Here is a 7420-nt window from a genome sequence, read left to right as displayed (position 1 = left end):
TGGGAAACAGCACATAGGAAAGAGAGGACTCAGGTCTTTATAGTCACATACTAGGAATGAACCATGCCACCGTGAAACATTGCGTTAAAACACTGGAGGAACCTGAAAGTTATGCAGCGGTTTTAGGAGAAATTCACGTTCTGGAAAGACACTGGCTGGTTTCCAGACACAGTCTTATCACCTGTGGGTGTGTCACTGGACCCTATTTTCATGATTATTTCCTGTTTCCCTTTCACTCTCACTCACCTGAGCTGAGTCACCCAGATAACGCAGTCGTTTGGCTTTATAGCCAGAAGGCTCCCATCAGGCGCTAAAGTTGAAATCAGTCAGCACTCTTGTGTGTTAATCTGTTTTCAGTGGCCTGTGTGCAGGTGCTAGGCGGATGGAGATTGGGTTGTAGCCACATCCAAGCTTTGCCTCCTAAGAAAAATAAAAAAGGGGGCAAGACAGGCAATGGTGTTTGCAGGGAGTGATGGTCACGGCGGGCCACCGGCTATGGACGAGGTAGCTGGAGAGATGCGGACGTTGCTGGGCCATGAGGCTGTGGTGACAGGAGGTTGGATCTCTGGTGAGGCTGCAGGGTTCATGAGCTGCGAGAGCTAGAGAGCGGTGATCTGAGAACGGAATGCCAGAAGCAAAGATTTCAGAGACAGGAAGTGATCCTTGGTGATGAAGTTGAGGACCTGAGAGGCTGAGGCCTTGGCTGACTAATATATTTGGTTGTAGACGCACCAAGGTTGATGGCGGCAACTGTGCTGAAGAGGAACACCGGAAACCAGGAGCTTCGCATCTGCAAAGAATGAGGGTGAGTGATGGGTGGGTGATGGATGATGCCAAAGGAAGAGGTAGTGGACACTGCTAGGGTTCAAGGGTGCATTTTTTACAGAGTTAAATTTTGTGGAATCAGGGAGGGGAATTGTTTTTTTACATGAGAACAAGGAACAAGGATGCTTATATCATCTCCAGGCTTTGTGATACATTGAATGTGGAAAAAGTATCCTTCACTAGAGAAGGGTCCAGGTGTAGCCATGCACACGCAGGGGCTATTGTGAAGCGCAGAGAGCAGTAAGGGACACTCAGAAGTGTTTGAGGGTAGAGAGGTTCTGCAGATGGCATCTGTGAGTTCCACAAAACACGGTAGGAAAGTGTGGATGGTTCAGGAGTGATGGGAGGCTGGGCCAGTCGGGTGTGTACAGTGTCCTATGCAGAGACGAGTGTGTTGATAATGTGTGACCTGGAAACTTGGACTTTGGTGGGTGACCAAGGTAAATAGGGAGGCAGGACATGAGACATTAGCTCTGGTGGTCTCCTAGGAGAACGTGGGTAGTCCACTCATTCACAGCCTCTTTCTCTGGTTTGGACTCCTAGGTCATTTCTGATGGTGAGACGGCAGGAGGAACAATCTTCCGGAGCTCCAAACCGACGTTCCCTACCCCTCCTGCCCTGCCTGACGTTCTCTGTGGCACTCCGGGGCCCAGTGCACCACCACGCGGATCACCCTCTGCCAGTGACATTCTACTGTACCCGCGTCCTTGCTAGAATGTGTTTCTGAGAGCAGAACGTGATCTTCTGAATGTGGGCTGGGAAGCACAGAGCGCCCCGCGGTTGTCACCTCCTTACATTCGTCTGCCTGTCTGTGCTTCTCAGTTCGTGGGGAGTAATACTGGGACGTTTCCTCCCTCCCTCAGAAGCTGCTGCGGTGCCCAGTTCTTCCCATAGTCCTTTTTCTGTAGCATCCTATCGTTCTGGAGCTAGATGAGTTCAAGAGCTCCTTCGATCTAAAGCATTTTGTAGCTGGGAAACAGTTTCAGTTTGAATAAATGATGGGTATGATTTGATATTCTGGATCAAATACTTAGCTGGATTAGAAAAACAAAGTACTGATGAACTCTCTTGCATCTAGTTTCACTTTCAGGGTATGCATTCAAACCTCTTCCTCTTGGACAAGTTTGGGCTGTTTCTCAGGGTGGTAAGGGGACATTCTCCTGGCAATGGAGGAATTTACCTTTGCCTGGTGGGGTTTACCTACAGCCTCAAAGGCTCAGGGATCTGACTTGGAGTCAGGGCAGCAGGTCCTGCCTCGGGAGTTTGCTTTATTTCCTCTACCTTCCTAGCATTTTTATCTGGAATTTAAGATTTCTGGATTTCAGCTGTCTTTTAAAAATTGTCCCACTCAGCAAAGTCCTTTTTTTCCCACCTAATGTAACTTCTAGGTTATACTTTTTATCAGATACACTCAGTATTTCCTCTGTCCCCTACTCTGACCCACATAATCCGACCTGGTTGTTGAGCAGATTTGGTTAAAGTCTGCTGCTCATAAATGCTGCTTATCTGACCACAAAACCAAATGACATGCTGCACTGTACATGTCACCTGCCTTGAATGACACTGAATAAGGAAACAGGTGGAGAATGAGCTTAACATAGTCTGTGTCAACAATAGATGAGAAGCATTAACAAATAACATTTAAAAATTATAGTTTGAAATTAAATTGAGACATTTGACTGTGGTAGGAGGATGAAAAATTTGACCAAACATTGTCAACTGAGGATGGTTTCGTGAGTCTGCCCTTTGGTGGACAAGATCAACAGCAGTGACGACAAAGCACACAAGTCCTCGAGATTCCTACACTTCGACTTCTTAATGTAAGTGCTGCCACTGTAGGATGATTTGTGTGCCCGGGTTTATGAAACTACACCTTGCTTCCTCTCGTTTCTATCTGGAGAAATCCAGATAAAACCCCTTTACTAAGAGTTTCCGTGCTAGACAAAGATGACAACCTCCTTAGTTCATGCCCAGTACCCCAGCCCTTCCATCCACTCCTGACTTTGAGTGGGTGTGATATGTTGGTTCAGTTCACGAGCCCGGGAATCAGCTGGACCTAGATTTAAATCACGGCCACGCCATACACTAGTTTCATGTTACTTAAATTCTTTGTCAGTTTTCTCATCTGTAAAAAGGGAGTGGCATATATAGTTGCTATTTTCATATTATAGATTTTGAGAAGAATGTATTTAATAACTTGATCTGGTTTTAATGAGAATATTGGAAGAACTGACTCAACTCGAAACCCTTGCTCTCAGTTTCTCAGGAATGTAACAGTAGAAGAAAACCAAATAAGGAAATTAACCCCAAGCCTTTTTCTGGCTGAGAAAATTCCCCCAATGCATGGCCTCAGACAAACAGTGTCTGGTGAAACCTCCAGCCTCTAGGATAACCAAGGCTTGGAGAAGGGTGGTTTCTAATTTGCAGCCCTTACTCGTATTTTAGCCGTTAGGATGGTCCCATCTGGCAGGACTTAAAGCATGGCCTATTCCTTTTTTGTATAGGTCAATGCTTTATTTCCCACTGATCATAGACCTTTAATTCACTCGTTAAATCCAAAATGCTGGCCAGTAAGTCCCCCCCCCCAACAAAGCACAGCCAGGTCCCACAGGGAAATAGTTCGCAGGGCAGGCAGGAGAGAAGTGGGCACCGCTCCTCCAGTATTGACCATCGCCGCCTCATCCCTCCCCTTGTGACCACGTTGCCTTTCTAAGCATCGCTTTCTTTGCAGCTTTTATTGATCTTTCTTTGGTCTTTGCCTCTGTGGTCAGGAATCTGTTCTGAATGTAGCTGTTTAGCATCTCCAGAGCTACGGAAGCTGAAGTAGAAGCCATCCTTCAGGAGCATATCATGAAAATCTGGCTTAACAGATACTTAGTTCGTTTGGAAGTAACATCTGATGTGATGTAGCCTATATCCTCTTTTCAGAGCGGCGTGTCCATAATGGCTTGACATCCTATCTCTCTGAGGTGGGTGCGTGACCCCTTACTGGGCAGACAAGCACACCATTACCCCAGTACCATGACTTTATTATCAGGAATTACTGTCATCTCTTACCGTAAAAAGAATCTCTTAGATCAACTTGAGAGATTCCAGTAACATTTGCCCATGTGCTTATGGAACTTTAGTATATTAAAGGTGGCATTTCAAATAAAAGGGTACAATGGAATATTGAATAAGTACTAGTGAGAAAAGGGGTCGTTATTGAGAAAAAGATAAAACTTTGTTCTTCTCTCACAGCATGCTATAAACTAAATTTCAGATTGTTCATAGGACTAAGCATAAGAAACTACTTCATGATGTGCTAAAATAATACAAAGGCTATCTTAGTAATTTTTGGGAGAGAAAGACACAAGCCGGACACCGAACCTAGAAGCCACCCCCTCCCAGATAGACAGAGAGCTTGTGTAAAATTAGAAGTGTTTTCACGATGAGAGTTACCATAAAATAAAAGACAAGAGACAGACAGACTAAGAGGAAATATGCTCAACATATAAAACACACAAGGGTTAATATTTGTGAAACCAGAAGAGCCCTTGTAATCATTAATAAGAAACAAGCCAAACCATAGGAATGGTGAAACCACCAAGGAAGAAATATAAATGCCCCATTTACTTTTTAAAAAGTTGGTAAATGTTCTGCACCCAATCATAACGTGTATGTACATTTATTAAAACATCAAGCTGTAGACTTACAGTGGATGAACTGTATGGTAGGAAAATTATAGCTCAATTAGGCCGTTCAAAACTCCTTCGCAGTACTTTTTGTTCACAGCACTTACCTTAGGTAAAGCACACAGCTTTCCCACGACCTGCAAGGCCTTCGGTGTGACCTCCTTCACACAGCCCTTCACAGTTGAAGTCGGGTCATTCTGTCGCGCTCTCTCCCCGGTCTGTCCCTTCGAGCCCTTTTCACGGTCTGGAATTGCCTATGTATTTTGTGATGATTTGTTTAGCTGCCATCTCTCTGCTGGAAGGTAAGCTCTGTGGGGGCAGGGAGCACCCCTATTTTATCTGCTCATTTCTGGGAGGCATGCTTCAACGTTTCAACAGAGCAGGTCATTTCATTAGCCAGGGTTACGTATTGCAGTTAGGATCTCTGGAGGAGTTCTCCACAAAGCACAGGGCTAGAATGAAATGGAGACACTACACTGCAGTTTTCTCTTTTCCTTTTTACCAGCTGGGCAGTTGATGACATCAGCGCAGAGAGTTTTGGGGGCTCAAGCTATTGCGGGCAACCCTGTGGCACAGAAGTCTGGGTTCCCCCCAGCCGTCCCTGTGCTTCCACACACTTTGGCGGAATTGGTTGTCAGAGTGCAGACGTTCCCTTGATGGACCACGTATCTGTAGGGATCCATACTCTCGCTAAAACCTCATTTGACAGGATTCACACTCAGGGAAGGTTTCTAAAGGACAGGCCATCCTTTCAGAACATCGGGTACCACCTTACTTGTACTGGGCTATTTTGGTCCCTCCTAGAATGGCTTTTTAGTGACCAGTTAATATGTAGAACAATGGCGTAAGAAATAATGCCCTCCTGCTGAATTTATTTCAGGTATTTAGAGTTCTCTATCACCTGGCGCTCTCTTTACGAGAACCCACTGTGTCTCAGGAGCTCAGACGTGTATATCCAGCTATTCCCACTGGGCATCTCCACTTGTTTGCAGAACCAGAAACGAGAGATAGGGAGATGACAGCTGAACCTTTTGCATCAGGAGGAGAAGGAATGAGTAGCTTCCAAATTTTTAGTGGGGCGTCATTTTCCCTAATAAAGTCACCTGAGGGGTTGCAGAGAAGACCTGCTTTAGGTTTTTCCTCCCATTCAAGTATCTTTGGTCCCCTGAAGTGTAGGTAGGAGGGGTGTTAAAAGCTACTAGTCTCATCCAATCCATCCATCCGGGACCCTTGTGTTCCGCACTGAAAAACAGAAGCACCTAACTCATTGAACGAAATGAGGATTTTGCAAACGACTCCTCAGAAAGCATAGAGTGTGGGCTGGACGGGTCAGTGCCGCAGGAAAAGTCACTAACGGTAGTTTTGGAAAGCTGCTTTGAAAGCTGGGTCAGCAGGGGGAGCCGTTTGTTAATGTTTCTGCGTTTCCGGTGAGCTGCCTCAAACTTTCCCACCAAACTGGTGGTGTGCAAAGACCAGTGAAGCCTGGGAGGCCGGAGCACTGAGCTGAGTTCTTCCGTGAGGGTCCAGAGAAGGCGTGCGCACGCGCTCAGGAAGCAAAGCCTCCACGTGGCCTAATTTCTTTGTTTTCTCCTGATTTATCTAAAAAAATCAGTGCACATACCATATTCTTTCCCACCAATTGTCCCATTTAATTTACTTTATTAGTATTTTTTTTGTGTGTGCCAATAACTGCCCCCCTTCCCCTTGGCAACCATCAGTTTGTCTCTGTCTCTATGTTTGGAAATTGAAGCGGCAACCTTTCGGTTTGCGGGACGATGCCCAACCTGCTGAGCTACAACACCAGTTGGGGCTAAATACATTTTTATTGTTAACAGTATTTCAGATGTCTCCATTTCCCCACTTTGCCCACCTCCACCCAGCCCTGCCCCGCCCGGCCCCGCCCCACCCCGCCCCCTTCCCTCTGGCCATCACTGCACTGTTGTCTGTGTCTGTTTACTCTCAAAATAAACCGAGGACAGGGAAACCTTAACAGATTCCAAGAGCATTTTTTAGAAACGTTTACAGAGGGACTTCCTGGATTCTTCTCTCGATAACCCTTAGAGGTCTGTATTATTTCTACTCATAGTGTACACAGGAGGAAGCTGAGATTTGGAGGGATTATGTGATTTTGGTAAAATCACACCTGTCAGTGCCTAGGACAGCTGGGATTTAAGGTAAGCACTCTGATGCAAGATCCTAGGCTTTTACCTTTTCTTGTGCTCACAAAATGAGTTCAAGTTAGAGTTTAGCAGAAAGCTACCTTTTGCAAAGTATCTTCATCAGGCGCTTGCACGTGCACCCTTTCTCTCCCGTCAGGCTGGTGGCAGCCCTCCTGGGGGCAGGCGCTATTCCCCTCCGTCTTACAGGTAAGCCCACGGGTGTTTAGGAAGGCAGAGTGATTTTCTAAGGCCGCACACCTGCCACGTGCCAGAGACGGAATTTCGAGTTAGGTTTTATGGCTTCGATTCCAGGGCACTTCGTGTTATGTTGCAGCTGCTTTTCTCCCACCAATGACTTAAATGATTGAGTTTGCCCTGGAAATGGGAGTATGTATTTGGTACCAGTCATTTATTTATTCTTTACATTTTTTTCTCTAAGAGAAAAAATAGCATCCTTTTATACTAACTCCCAAGCTAACTGTCACCAAACACTCTCTCTGTTCCGGGTCTGTGCCAGGCACTCCATGGTCCTAGCTGACTGCATCCTAAAGCAACCCTAGGAAGGAGGCACTGGGACTCCTTCCGCTTCCAGGTGGACAAATGGACCTGGGGCACACGATGTGCCTGCATGCCAATAAATCTCAGAACCACGGCTGGAACTCAGCCCCATCTGAGCCTCCAGGCTGGGCTGCCTCTGCTTTGTGCTTGGAAATGACTCTCAAACTTGGCCTTCACATCGCTGGGGGAGTTTGTACAATGTTA

General features: G+C 46.1%; 1 long non-coding RNA gene across 1 annotated transcript; it reads left to right on the top strand.

Moving 5' to 3' along the window:
* Positions 1 to 333: 333 nt before the first annotated feature.
* Positions 334 to 1838, top strand: LOC123818531. Its single transcript, XR_006785638.1, has 3 exons — positions 334 to 504; positions 727 to 805; positions 1369 to 1838. It is a non-coding gene; the product is annotated as an uncharacterized LOC123818531 (long non-coding RNA).
* The last annotated feature ends 5582 nt before the right edge of the window (positions 1839 to 7420 follow it).

Source organism: Phyllostomus hastatus, unplaced genomic scaffold, assembly GCF_019186645.2.
Source record: "Phyllostomus hastatus isolate PE091 unplaced genomic scaffold, TTU_PhHast_1.1 phas_contig_283, whole genome shotgun sequence".
NCBI lineage: Eukaryota > Metazoa > Chordata > Mammalia > Chiroptera > Phyllostomidae > Phyllostomus > Phyllostomus hastatus.
The sequence above is the reverse complement of the archived record's forward strand: the minus strand, read 5'-3'. Positions and strand labels throughout refer to the sequence as shown.